This window comes from Papio anubis, chromosome 19 (genome assembly GCF_008728515.1).
Source record: "Papio anubis isolate 15944 chromosome 19, Panubis1.0, whole genome shotgun sequence".
NCBI classification, from domain to species: domain Eukaryota; kingdom Metazoa; phylum Chordata; class Mammalia; order Primates; family Cercopithecidae; genus Papio; species Papio anubis.
Window position 1 is genome coordinate 59,373,762 of NC_044994.1, and position 15,762 is coordinate 59,389,523.

Below are 15,762 nucleotides of genomic sequence, written 5' to 3' on the forward strand. Positions count from 1 at the left end.
ACTGAGAAAAAAACAGATTGAAGACAGAAGTATAATTCATCTGAAAAAACAGAATGAGAAAAAGTTAAAAAATTAAAAATGAACAAACTATCATTGAGTTGTGAGACCACTTCAAATATTCTCATTTATGTACAATTGCATAAATTGTTTCATTCTAGAACCAATGAAATTTAGAAACTCATACATGCAAAATGCTTAACAAAACTTAAGCGCAGATATCAAAAAATATTATACCAAGGCGCGTCATGATTAAATTACTGAAAACCATTAATAATGAGAAAATCTGAAAGGTAGTCAACGACATGTTATATACAGAATAACAAAGATGAAGTTGATAGCAGATGCCTCATCTCAAACAATACATGCCAAATGACAGTGCAGAAACATTTTTAAAGTATTGAAAATGAAAATAAATCAATTTAAGTGAGATTTTCTCAAACAACTACAGTGATTTTTATAAAGAGATCAGCTGAATTGAAAGAGAAGAAACTGAGCTGTCAGGTATTGGAGAAGCTAATTCAAAGAACAAGTAAAAAGTTAAAGAGGTAAGCCTTTAGACACTTGCTGCAATGGTATAAGCAAGAAGTTAAAACCAAAGAAATTGTCGCATCTCCTTTTTCCATTTCCTCCGTGGAACAACACTCTAATTGAATCAGAGGATAAGCACAGACGTGTGGATCACTCCATTATAATGGTAGTGCTACAAGCAACTAAGTAAATTTTATGGACTCTGGGGTCAGGGGAGTGCAAGGGGAGTGTTAAGAGTGAAAAAGTACTAAGTACATTGTCAGAGTGGGAAACGGTCTTCAAGGTTTCACCCACTTTAGTCAATAAGGAGATGCTTGAGAAATGCATCAGATGAGAAATCTCATCAGAAATTCTTGAGAAAGAGCTCTGTCCAAGGCCACAGATAAAGCCCTCTTACACTTTAACCCTGGGGCTAGGAATGTAAACACAGAAGAGCGTGACCTAACAGAAGGGGCAGTCTCCTTGACTGCAACTCCCTCCAGCCAGTGCAGTGCACTGGTTGTGCATCAAATCTGGTGTGACAAGGGAATGTTTTCGCAGTGAGTACTGTACTGCCAGGTCAAGTCTTTATAGCTGCCTATAGCCAGGCCTGAACAAATCACATTTGTTACCCCAAAGCCATATTCCTAATCTTCGGTAAAGTAAAGTGGGATGAAGACTCTTTTTGGTGTACAGCATCAGCACACAAGGGGAACTACAATACAATAAATGATTAAAGAAGTCCTTCAAGAATAAATAAAATAATACTAGAAAGAAATCTGGATCTATGCAAAAATAGAATCACCAGAAATGGAAGGTATATCAGTAAATAGACTTTTTAAATTTTATTATCATTAAAGGATAATTGGCTGTTAAAGCAAACATAATAACAAGGATTGTGGGGCATACCTCATTTGTAGAAGTAAAATGTATGAAATTAATAGCATAAAGGTTAGGAATATGCTATTTTAAGCTCTATAAACCATATGTAAAGTGGTATGATATAACTTAAAATAGATTACAATAAGGGTACATATGCATACAATAAACCTAAAGCAACTACTAAAATAAAGTAACAGAATTTACTACAGGCTACAAAATAGATAAAACTGAAGCCTAAAGAATACTCAATCCAAAGAAGAAAAGAAAAAAGTGAGCAAAAGACAGGTGAAAAAACATACAAGTAACAAAGTGGTATGTTTAATATTAATCATCATAATAATCACACTAAATATGAATGGGATAAAAAACAAAGTATGACATAAAGATTATTAGATTTTTTAAAAGACTCAACAATATGTCTTTAGAAATGATTTAAAATATGAAGGTTCAGTAGGTAAGAATTTAAAGAATGAAAAACACGTATCTTGCTAACTCTAGTCAAAAGAAAGCTACAATGGCCATAATATTAGATAATGTAGATTTTGGGGCAAAGAATATTAGCAGTGATAAACAATATCATTTCATAATAATAAATTTCATAATTATAAGTGATAAACAATGTCATTTCATAATTATAAATGATAAAGCCATTTTATAATCTAAAACAATATCATTTTACAAGAATTATGTCAATTCATTAACAGGGCACAACTATTCTAAATGTTTATACACTTAATAACAATGCCTCAAAATAGATGAAATAAAAGATGAAATAAAACCTTATTGTATTACAAGAAGAAACAGACAAATCTATAATGCAAATTGATTCATTTCTATTCAACATTATACTGAAAATTCTATCCAATGAAATAAGAAATTAGGAGCAGCTAGATTAAAAAGATAAAATAAAAATATGTTTATTTATACAGGGCATAATTACACATATAGAAAATCTTATGAAATCCATAAAAATACTGGTAAAATGTACAGGTAATTTTAGCAGGGTTGGATGATACAAGGTCAATATTAAAATCAATTATATTTCTATTTACTAGCAATGCATAATCAAAATTTAAAATTTATACAACAGTACATTTTATAATGATGTAAAGAATTCAAAGATTGTGACATAACTCTACCAAAAAATATGCAATACCTCTCTATTGAACACTATAAAATACTGCTAAGAGGGATCAAGAAAAATCAATATAATTGGAGATATTTATTATGATACTGGACCAGAAAACTCAAAATGGTTAAAAACGTCAATTCTCTCCAAAGTGTTGTATAAACACAATTTTAAAAATACAGCTAAATTAAAATTAAAACATAAAATAAAATTTCAAACAGGTATTTTTATAAAACTTGCATGCTTATTCTATAATTATATATGCAAAAGCATTGGGCTTAGAATAACTTAAGGAACATTTTAAAAGAAGAGGAAATTTGGAAGACTACGCCATCTGACTTTAAGACATAATGCTACAGTAATCATTATGGTAAAGTATTGGATCAACAAATAATTTAGTAGAATACACCACAAAGTGCACAAATACACCTACATTTATGTAATCAACTGATTTTTGAAAAAGTTCTAAAAGCAAATCAATAGAGAAATAAGTCTTTGTGCTAAAACACCTGAGTATTCACTTGAGAAAAAGATACTTTGATCCATACTTTACCGTGCACAAGGTCACAAAAAGTGAATACAAATTTAGATGAAATACTTGTAATTTCTTTGGCAAAGATTTCTTACAACAATATCAAGAGCGCACATGTTAAAAACTGATAAACTGGACCGTATCAAAATTGAGATAATCTCTGTATCAGATCCCATGGCTACTGTAAAGAATTCCCACAACTCAGTGCTTAAAATGATATACATTTATTGTCTTACAGTTCTACAGGGGAGATGTTTAAAATGAATTTCACTGGACTGGAACCACGGTGCCAGAAAGGTCGTTCTTCCATCGAGTCTCTAGAGGAGCATCTATTTCCTTACATTTTCCAGCTTCTCAAAGTGTATTCTATTCCTTGCGTACCTTGGTTCATGTCCCTCCTCTAGGCCAGCAGCAAAGCATCTTCAAATTTCTCTCTACTCTATCTTCACATTGGCTTCTCTTTGTGTGTTGTGTCAAATTTACCTCTTCTCCCTTTTATAATGACACTTATAATTGCCTTCAAAGTCATCTTGGATAATCCAGGATAATTTTCCTATCTAAAGACCATTAACTGAATCTCATATTTATCTACAGAGGTCACAGTCTTGGTTTTAGGAGTGAAGACCTTGATATCTCTGAGAGCCATTATGTGGTCTACCTCAGATGATAATTAAATGAGAAGACAAGTCACAGACGGGGCGAGTATTCGTTAATTATATATCTTGTATTCAGAATGTACAAGGACTTTCAAAACTTGGAAACAAAAAGTCATCACAATTTTTTAAATAAGCAAAATATTTAAAGAGACATCTCACAAAGAGTTGACATGTAAAATAAGTTTAAAAAAAGATAGTCAACATCTTCAGTTTCAACAGGTAAATGCAGATTAAAACTACAATTAGATACCAGTAAATTCTTACTAGAATGAATATAATTAAAAGACTGACCATATCAAGTATTGAAGAGAATATAGAGCAACTGTACCTCTCAAAAACTGCTAGTGTGAATGTAAAATCGCATGAGTATTTAGAAAACAATTTGGCAATTTGTTACAAAGTTAAACATATGCCTACCATAAGATCCAGCCATTCTAGATATTAGGTACATATCTAGGATATCTATCTAGATATCTACCTAAGACAAATAAAATTAATATTTCCATATGAAGATGCTTACCTGAATATCAGAGCAGGTTTATTTGTAACGGACAAAAACTGGAAAAAGTAAAATGTCTTTCAACAAGTCAATGTACTAAGAAAGTGTAATATGTCTATGCAATGTAATGATACTCAGCAGTGAAAAGAAATGAACTACTGATACAGTAATATCTCAAAAGAATAATGAATAAAACAAGCCTGCCAACAAATTCAGATTGTATGTTTCCTTTTGCATCTGATTTTAGAAAATTTAAAACAATCACAGTGACTGAAATCAGACTAAGAACTGCGGGAAAATGAGGATGGGAGGGAAGGATGATGAAGGGACACGAGGAGACTTCTGAAGGTAGTGATGAGTGTGCTTATTATCTGCATTGTGATGACAGTCTCAGAAGCAGATATATGTCAAACATTCAATTCAACTTGAGTATATGCAGATTATTGTGCCAATTATACTTCATTAATGTTGTTAAAAACCTTGACTTGTCAAAACCTTTAGAAACAAATTAGACAACTAACTGCAGAACAACAGATACTAGATGCTTCTGATGTGTTATGATATGACCTTTATAAAGAACATTGCCTATAAATTATTTTACCAAAAAAAGTTGAAAGCTAATTTTCAAGTTACAGGAAATTAACCTGTAATAAAAGAACAAACTAAATGGGAAACAAAGTAAACAAAGTAAAAAGAACCAATCATTTAAACCCAAATTGTGTCTTTCTATAGATTTGCTACCCACAGTGTAATCTATGGAATAGGAACATCTCACTACAAATGCCAAATCTTGAGCTTCTTCACAGGTACCAACTTTGAGTCTGTATTTTATCACACTTACCACAAGGTCTGAATATACAATAAATTTTAAAAAGCATTGATCTACCACAAAATTGATCTAGTTTATTTGATACATCAAAAAAAGAAGGAGTATAGGAAAGATATTGTTCTAGATTGAGAAAGATTTAAGATATTGTAGAACTAGTGTAAAATGTGGGCATTGTTTGGGTCATGACTTTACAAAACTGTTTTTATATTTGCATTTTTATGGATTTATAAAAAATTAGTCTGTATAAGGTATAATACTTACTGCATAAGGTATAATAATACTAATGTAGAGATGAGCAACAGATGATAATGAGAAAGTATTGCCAATTTTGTTGGTCATTGAACGTTTCCTTCTTGTTATATAAAAACATGTCCTATTTTTAGTCATGTATACTTGAAGCATATTGGTATTAGAAATGACAGGATGTGTCGAGAAAAAGTATATTTCTTTAAAATATTTCAAAAAAATGGGAGGATAGGCAAAATCATTGTGGTAAAATGATGATAATTGTTGAATTTGGGTCATGAGTATTTGGATAGTTGTACTTTTATTATTCACTTATGCTTAAAATATATGTAATAAAACAACAAAAATATACATCAATATTGTACTTTTAAATCAATATGTAATTATGTAATCAATAAGTAATTATTTTAATACCAGCTATTGATGACAATGTATAGAAAGCAGATCTATAGAACACTCATAAAATTGAAAATTTGGACACTATTTTGGAGAACAATTTGGCCAAAAGCAATAAATTTTACAATGTGTATATAAAGTAGCAGTTATATTTTACTATTTTATACCTAGAGAAATATTCACATTTGTCCACTGGGAAGCAAGTATAAATTGGATTAATTGAAAAAAGAATGTTTAAATTAGGATACTGTATGATACTAATTATATAAGTGTTTCACAATTACAAGGCAATGTCCCGTAATACTCTTAGCATAAAGCAATTAGATAACTTTGTAAGTCTAGGCAGAGAAAACTGACGAAATTTGTCACGGTAATTACCATGATTGAAATAAGTGAAATTTGTCTAAAAGGTGAAGCTTAGAAATTTCTGCAACATTCTCCTCCCTCGAAAACAGTTTAAAGTAAATATGACAAAAAATAACACTCATGACATCTGGGTGACTTTTCTACCAAGTGCTATTTTTTCCCCATTAAATATGTGATTAAAATATTTCTCAATTAAATTTAAAGTTAAAAATCATCATTTATAATTCGAAGGAAAAAGCCCTTTAATTTGAACCCCTTTATATAAAACACACAAGAAAAATGAAGGGTAGTCGTAATTATATCTCAATAATGAAATATTGTGGCTTTGTTTATACTCTTCTATATTCCAAACTTTCTATAATGGTCATACATTTCGGCGGAAGTGAAAAGCATTTCAAATAATGTTCCACTTCTGACTGAAGACTGGTGGCAGCTGTCAGCATTGCCAGACTGAGAAACACTCTGGGCTGAAACCAAGCAAATAAGAAAAAATGCTCTCGCCTGAAATGGGCCCTGGATAAACTAGCAGTGACATTTTGCCCTGCATTTGCAATCTTGTTTATATTTTCCAATCAGAGGAATATACTAAAAAACCTACATAACATTTTCATATAAAGAAATGCTAATACTATGTCTTATGTTAGTGTGTTTATATTTTTTCTCTTATTGCTAATACTTGGAAATATTAATCCATATTTATTTTCAAAGTTGTAAAATATATTTAAAAATAAAATTTCATTTATATTAGCACAATATTAGATACTAATTACAATAATATTTAAATAACATTATTATATTATGTCCAAGTAAAATTGAAAGTATATTTGTGATGATTAATATCAGGTGTCAACTTGATTGGGTTGAAGGATCCCTAGATAGCTGGTAAAGTATTGTTTCTGGGTGTGTCTGTGAGGGCGTTGCCAGAGGAGATCAACATTTGAGTCAGTGAACTGGGAGAAGAGTCACCTTGGTTGTGGTTGGGCACCATCCAATCAGCTGCCAGCATGGCTAGAACAAAGCAGGTGGAAGAAGGTGGGAGAAGCTGGCTTGCTGACTGGCTTTCATCTTCCTCCTGTGCTGGATGCTTCCTACTCTTGGATATCAGACTTTAAATTCTTCGGCCTTTGGACTCAAAGTGGTTTGCCAGGGGGCTCTCAGGTTTTTGGCCACTGAAGGCTGCACTGCTGGCCCCCCTGCTTTTGAGACTTTGGGACCGGCTTCCTACGTCCTCAGCTTGCAGAGGGCCTATCATGAGACTTCACCTTGTATCCATGTGAGTTAATTCTCCTAATAAACTCCCTTTCACATGTGCATATATAATATTAGTATTGCACCTCTAAAGAACCCTAATACAATATTTTATGTAATGTGTTAACTATATCACACATGCTGGGACTTATATTCAGTAATTTTAAGTGACCTATCCTGTAAACAAATGTATTCATAACTAGTGCTACAACTGATCTTAAATACATTAAGTGTATAATATACACTGTGCTTTATTGAATGGAAGAAAAAAATGCATACATGTCTAACACTGTGACATCTATAGCTGATGGTTCACTTTGTTTACATGGAATAAAGATCTATAAATTACATTTTAACATTTGGACCATTCTTCAAATGACAAAATAAAATGTTTTCTATTATCTCCTCTTAGTATACATTTTTCCCCTTGTTCTAAAGATTCTTGAGGTCAAGTAAAAAAAAATAAGTCAGAATGATGGATTTGGTGGCTGTGTGAGGGAGGATATATGTTGAAGCTGGGAAATGTGGATGGGATAAATATAGAAACTTAATCCTGTTTGTGATCTCTTAAAAAATCAGGGGAAACTTGGCAGCTTCACAGAATGACACTATATATAAAAAGACTTTGAAATGGCTTTCTCAGAACCACTAGTACGAAATATAAAGAAATGTGAGTGGATATAGTTTGCATACATATGTGAAAAGGAAGCAATATTTTGGGGCCAAAAATTGTAATAACCCATGTGCCAATTTTCTCTCTGAACATTCATTCCATAGTACTAAAATGTGAAAGATCATCCTCTGTTTTATTTATGAACTCTCATTAAGCATATAATTTGCATATTTACTGTCATGAAAAAAAGCTCTCAGGGACAGCTACAGCAATGTAGAGTTAGAATACCTATATTGGAGCCTCTGATGCCCTCTTTGACATTGCACAGCCTTCCACATTCACTATTGCTGTGAAGTCCTAAGATATACAGCAACAAGTGCCATTTCATTTCTGGGCTGAACGTCATGAACTTTATTCAGGAGCAGTGGTAGAGGACTATGGATTAATGGGCAGTATATGTGAAGTGCTAAGCACTGACAATATTAAGCCTGAGTGTGCAAAAGTTCTAAAATGAAAAGAGATAGATTCCAATTGGTTAAATAAATGCTGGTGAAATTTCATGTTTTTAGATACAGTATTTCACTTTTTCTTCCCCTCCACAAACTATCAAAACATGATTTGCCCTTATTTGTCAAGGGTAAATATTTGTATGTTCCTGTATTAAAGATTTGCCTAAAACACCTTTATCAGTATAGATCTTAATTATGTCTTTACCATCTTTGCAGGCTGATTTTTTAAAATTTATTGTACTTTTGTATGGGTCTTTGGTGCTCTCAGTGTTACACAAAAATAAACATCAGACATATAAGTATTGATAAATATATTCTTTGTTTAAAACAACATAGTGACAGGAACAGAATGAAATGAAGGGAATCTGAAATTTATAGGGCTCACGTGAGAAAAATAGGAATAAAAACACGATTTTCTTTTTTTAACTTTTGTGTTTGGAGGTACATTTGCACGTTTGTTATACAGGAAAACTCATGTTACAGGAGTTTGTTGTACAGATTATTTTATTACTCAGGTACTAAGCCTAGTACCCAATAGTTGTTTTGTTCTGCTCTTATCCCTCCTTACACCCTCCTCCTTCAGGTAGGGCCCAGTGTTTGTAGTTCCCTTATTTATGTTAATGAGTTTTCACCATTTAGCTCCTACTTATAAGTGAGGACGTGTGATATTTGGTTGCCTGCTCCTGAGTGAGTTTGCTAAGGATAATGGTTTCCAGCTACATCTATGTTTTCACAAATCATGTAGACCAATGAAACAGAATACAGAGCTCAGAAGTAAGACTGCACACCTACAACCATCTAATCTTTTACAAAGTTGACAAAAACAAGCAATGGGAGAAGACTCTATTCAATAAATGGTGTTGGGTAACTGACTAGCCATATACAAAAGATTGAAACTGGACCCTTTCTTTACACCACATACAAAAATCAATTCAAAGTGGATTAAAGATTTAAACATAAAACCCCAAACTATAAAAACCCTGGAAGACAACCTAGGCAATACCATTCTGGACATAGCAACAGGCAAAGATTTTATGACAAAGACACCAAAAGCAATCACAACAAAAGGAAAAATTGACAAGTGGAATCTAATTGTGCTTAAGAATCCCTGCACAGCAAAATAAACTATTAACGGACTAAACAGGAAAACTACAGAATGAGAGAAAATATTTGCTATCTATGCATCTGACAAAGGTCTGATATCCCACATCTACCAGGAACTTACAAAAATTTACAAGACAAAACAACCTCATTAAAAAGTGGGTAAAGTACTTGAACAGACACTTTTCTAAAGAAGACATACACATGGGCAACAAGCACATGACAAAAAGCTCAATCTCCCTGATCATTAGAGAAATACAAATCAAAAGCACAATGAGATACTATCTTACACCACTCAGAATGGCTATTACTAAAAACTCAAAAATAACAGATGCTGGTGAGGTTGAAGAGAAAAGGGTACACTTACACTGTCAGTGGGAGTATAAATTAGTATTTACATTATTTCATTTACGTCATCATGTGGAAAGCAGTATGGCAATTTCTCAAAGAGCTGAAGACACGACTATCATTCAGCCCAGCAATCCCAGGACTGGGTATATACACAAATCAATACAAATAATTCTATCATAATGACACATGAATTTTCGCTCATGCACACATGAATATACATACCATAAAGGTACACAAATACTCATTACAGCACTATTCACAATAGCAAAGACATGGGATCAACCTCACTGCTCATCAGTGACAAACTGGATAAGAAATGTGGTACAAATATATCATGAAACATTATGCAGTCTGATTTTAACCTAACCATCACATGAACACGGGCTATTTCTTATTACTTTCCTGTGTGTTTGCAGTCAAACCTGTACAATATTTTCATGTTTTTCTAAAATCTGTTTTTCTCTTAATGTTCTTATGACAAGATATAATACAGAAAAATAAAACATTGTTTTCCTTCTAATATCTAAACAGGTATTCTATTATCCCTTTGATTATTTCAGAAGATAACCTCTCATATACCTGTCTTTATTTTCAGTTTTCATGTACAGTTAAAAAGCACTGTGAACACTCTCAGTAGCCTAAATCCATTCATTGGGAGGAGGTACATAAAATTGGTCTCACAGTTGAACAAAGAACCAACCGTTGAATACAAACATTAAAAAATTTATATCAACACATTGTTACTCAGCAGCCATTAAATTTGGTGCCATAAAACCATTTTGTCAAGTGAAATAAAGAGACGGAATACACACAATATAATTTATTTAATTGAAGGAAAAAAGTTGTAGACAAATGCAGGAAAGAAGTCCTGGAAGACTATGCCCCAAAATTCTGGTGGAAATCATCTTTGAATCAGGGAATTGTAAACAAATTAAAATTTTCCCCATGTGTATTTGCATGCTTTATTTTCAAAATTAGTATATATACATAATTATATAATACAATATAAATTGATTTTGTATAAATACATGTTCTTTCGCACCATAGTAAAGATCAAGAAAGCCACTCTCTACTAATTTTTGGGCTATTTTCCCAAATTGTTTGATGGAATGTTCTTTTTTTTTTTTTTTTTTTTTTTTTGAGATGGAGTCTCGCTCTGCTGCCCAGGCTGGAGTGCAGTGGCAGTGGCCGGATCTCAGCTCACTGCAAGCTCCACCTCCCGGGTTCACGCCATTCTCCTGTCTCAGCCTCCCGAGTAGTTGGGACTACAGGCGCCCGCCACCGCGCCCGGCTAGTTTTTTGTATTTTTAGTAGAGACGGGGTTTCACCGTGTTAGCCAGGATGGTCTCGATCTCCTGACCTCATGATCCGCCCGTCTCGGCCTCCCAAAGTGCTGGGATTACAGGCTTGAGCCACCGCGCCCGGCCTTGATGGAATGTTCTAAAGGCAGTTCGCTGGAGTTAAGAGCAGCACACGTGGAGCAAGGATGGCTGAATAACTAACTCAACACCAACACCTGCTAGTTCCATCACCTTGGATGAATAGCTCGACCTCTGGTTGTCTCAGTTGTCTCATGTGAAAATTGAGAGTAATTATTATGTCTCTCAAGGTTTGTGTTCTTGATGAAACGAGTTGCTGCATCCAAAATACTGTCTGGCACGTATTAAGAGTTAAATGTTTTTAGTGAGCTACACAAAAATAGCTATTGACAGGTGAATAATAAGCATCTAGTGATTTCTATATTTCTCAAGGTCGAAATATTCAGCTATTTTCATTTCAGCTAAAAATATACACACATAAAACAGCTTTGTAAATGACTATTGCAAAAATACTTTAGTATATGTTTTCCCTGATGTATATGTTCCACGTGCATTTTCAAATTATTTGAATGTCATTATTTTTTTTCTAAGCATGGTTAAGTGACTATGACAGATACATATTATCATGCTTGAAGCAATACATGATATTGCATGGACATATATGAGCTGAAAATGATCCCAGTGTGACTCAGAACAGTTATGTTTTCAAAGAAGACTAATTATGGCTTAAGGGATGAAAAAATATTATAATCTATGCACTTATGCAGTTTGAAACTGAATCTAATTAGAAATTGTCTTTTCTATGACCTCTTCTTGGTTACATAAAGCTAATTATTCCATCTGTGAAAACTTGTAAAAATATAATGTATTCTGGAAAGCTCATGGAAAGCTGAAATATTGAGCTCAACTAAGCCCAGCTTCTCATAGAGAAAAACAGATGGCAATTAATATAATGTCTCCATTTTTAGAAAGCTATTGAGTAGGCTTGGCCAAAATGATATATCATAGACTTAGAATTTGTGGTGATCAGAGAGTTCCAAAGCTTTCCCAAAACAAAGAAAAACAGAAAAACTTAAAGGTTTTGAAAATGCTACTGAAAAATAAGACTAAGAGTTTCTCTTCATCAATTTAAAACACACATCTAACCTCTCCTCTTGGGAAGTGAACACATGAAGCAAGTGAATACTATAAAGCCTTCATGTGAAACAAATAGGAACACATGGCTCTTGGGGCCTGGAGTGGCAATGTTAAAACAAGGGAAGTAGTTAGAGAATATTCACCTATCTTTCTTCTAATTTGAGATATTCTTTATAAAAAGGGGGAAAAAAAAGGAAGCCACGAAGTGTCTATAAACAGTCCCCCTTACTTCCAAAAGCACCTCTGTAATACCACAAAGAGCAGTAACATGGAGAATTAGTGGCCGATTTTAAACTATGAGCGTGAAGTCTCTTAAAAAATGATACCAACATTGTCTCAATGCTCATTTCAAAAAGTTACTCTGTATTTTTGTGAATTTATTAAATCTTGTCTGTGTAGTTAAACACAGAAGCAAGAAAAATAATATTAGAACAATGTTAAGAAAAAATAAATCCCCTCCTTGAACTGTTCTGGCTGGAATATCTTTTGGAACCCGTATTACCTATTGTCTTTATCCCACTTCCATGTCTACCCTTTTATTTAATCTATTCTTATCTTATATTAACATATTAATTGTATTAGTTAGTTACAATATGATTTTAGTCTTTAAAGAAATTATTTGGATCTTCTAGTCAGTGCCTTAGAAGCACCTGCATTACCAGGACATTGAAATAATTGTTCTGTTTCTCCATCAAACACCCTGGATCCATGACCTTCTATTGCCCTCTTGAAGGTGATATTTCATTCCAGTGCTCTGACTAATCCTGCTCCTCAGCAAAGGACAATATAAGTAAGAAAATCAATAATAACATGGAGACAGAATTGACAAAACTTAATGACCATTTGGATGTCAAAATAAATTGCCTGCGTTAGGAGTGTCAAATGAGAGTTGGGAAATGCAGAGGTTAAGATACCTTCAAAATTACAAGTGACAATGCTAAGTGGAGCTGGTTACTCCAGACTCAGAAGGAACTGCGATTGCTATCATGATATTCTTCCTTTTATTCCATCACTCTAAGAAAAGTTTAGGTTCAGTTTTTTAAGATTTCATAAACTGTCCCTAACTTCTGAATGACTAATCTGATGAAATGGCTATGACTGGTATATAAAATAAATTTTAAAAAAGAAGAACTAAAATGTAAAATGTTTTGGTCACTGTGGTAGGCATATCAACATTTACCAACATCTCTCTTGCAATTGCACAAGGTTACATGAACGGTTTTTCTAACAAGATATGAGTAAAAGTGATGTACACCATTTTCGAACGGACACACTCAAAGGCCTATGAATAATTGTCTCACCTTTATTGCTTACTAATTTGGCAATCAGTAGTTGAAGGATGGTGGAGCCTCTAGCAAGCCTGGGTCACTGAGTGACTGTGAAACTTTGATACACTCCCCCCACTAACTCCCACCCAATGTTTGTGGTAGGAGGTTGCTGAGAAATGGAAAGTTAATTGATTACTGTAATAGTCTAGCTCCCAGACTAACAAAATCAACTATGTCTTTAATGCCATAATGGTACTCATTTGTTCTCTTAGTAATTTGTCTCATAATTCAATGATATAGTAAAATTATATTCATTTCAAAAGAGAAGAAAGATCAAGGTGAGCTTGTACAACAGCTCCTCAAAAAATGACATTTTGTTCAATGTCATTTTGTTGTAATTTTGATGAGAAAAAAGTTGATTCCCTGCCAGAGCCACTATCTGTGTTGAGTCTGCACATTCCCCCCATGTCTGCATGGGATTAATTTGGGTACTCCAGTCACTTTACACTTCCCAAAGCTACACACATTGGGTTGCTTGTTCATCTACAAGGTCCCAGTCTGAGTGACTGTGACTATGTGAGGGTGAGCCTGCAATGGGGTGGCACCCTCTCCAGGGCTGGTTCCCACCAATCTGCCTGAGTTGCTGGGATAGGCTCCTGTCACCCATGGCCCTGAACTGGAATAACCAGGTTGGAAAATGCACGAATACAAATTATCATAAAATGAAGATTTGTAAAGTACACGATCATCATACAAATGCAGGACAATAAACTATGCTGAGTAGGAAAGAGCTCAGCGAGCCAGCTGTATATTTGTAAATTCTTGTGTTTGAACTTCACGGTGGCTGGAGGTGATAGGGACAATCTTTGTTTTGCAAACGTTCGTTTCTTGATTTAACCCATCACCACTACAACTGCTAGTCACTCACTGATTCACCCAAAATTGGGTAAATAATGATCTTACTTGTTTTTACTAATCACATATATGTACAGTTCACATTTATTTCAGTGTTTAATATTAGAAATGTTTTAGTCCTTATTTTAAGTTTAGTGAAGTTTTTGTTACCGGAAATACGTCATAGGGACTAAACTCTCGTTTATCTCAATTAGCCTCTGATAAAATTGGTTTTATTATACAGTGTTTCACTTAAAGATGCAGTTTGAAGACTAAAGTGGAATATATGCAGATACACCACTAAACTACTGATTAGGAAATCATATGTCCCAGCCTTCTTTTGATGATTAATGAATTAACAGCTTTTCAGAAAGCAGAGAGTAAACAAATAATGCTTCCCACTTCCGACAATAATAACAACACAAGAAAAAATTTAAAAAGTAAAAATAAAAATCTTTAAAGGTTGATGAATAAGGTAGATTGAAAATTTCATGAACCTTCAAATAAATCATTATGGTTTAACAAAACCATCAGTTACCATATATGTAGAGTGGGAAATTCCAAAGTCATAAAATTATGCAAAGACTATTTTTTCCTAAAACATTGTTCAGAATAATGATCAAACATTATATTAGTTAACCATGTTCATCACATAAATAATATTTGACAAATTGAATGAATATATATGTATATGTAAAGACAACACGAAGGATTACAATTTTTCTTCGAACCAACAATGTATTTCATTTTTCCAAGAATTTCTAACAGTAAATATTTCTTTTTTCTTTTGCTTTCATTATGAAGATACAGTTTCACTTTGCACTTGTTGAAAATCTTTTTAGCCACTGCTTACTATAGTAAATAAACCATTGTACTCAATTTGACAGTTTTTGCGGATGTTGTGATAGTAGCTACATAATACCTAGACAAACATATCATCCAAATGTTCCTTTCTCCAAGTATCAATTGTGCTTTCAGCACATCTTTCTATAACTATAATATCTACAAATTTACTCTACTATCAAAAATAATACTTAGCAAGCACCACTGCCAAATGGTATGGAAAGTAGTATTTTGTTATGAAAAGGCATAATATAAACATGATTTTATAAAACACGCAATCCTCAGTGAATGGAAAAAGAAAACTAAAGTCAAGCACTTCATTAATTTGCCTTTTTTATGTGTATATACGTGTTTGTGTTGTGTAGAATCAGTACAAAAATCTAAAAATTAATATATCACAGAACCACACATATCTGATTCACATGAACTGAGTGAAA

At 33.3% G+C, this 15,762-nt stretch overlaps 1 protein-coding gene across 2 annotated transcripts in view; it reads right to left on the reverse strand.

Annotated features, from left to right (window-relative positions):
- Positions 1–15,762, reverse strand: part of CDH19 (cadherin 19) — a 103,688-nt gene that overhangs the window by 74,149 nt on the left and 13,777 nt on the right. The gene's annotated exons all lie outside the window — the stretch shown is intronic.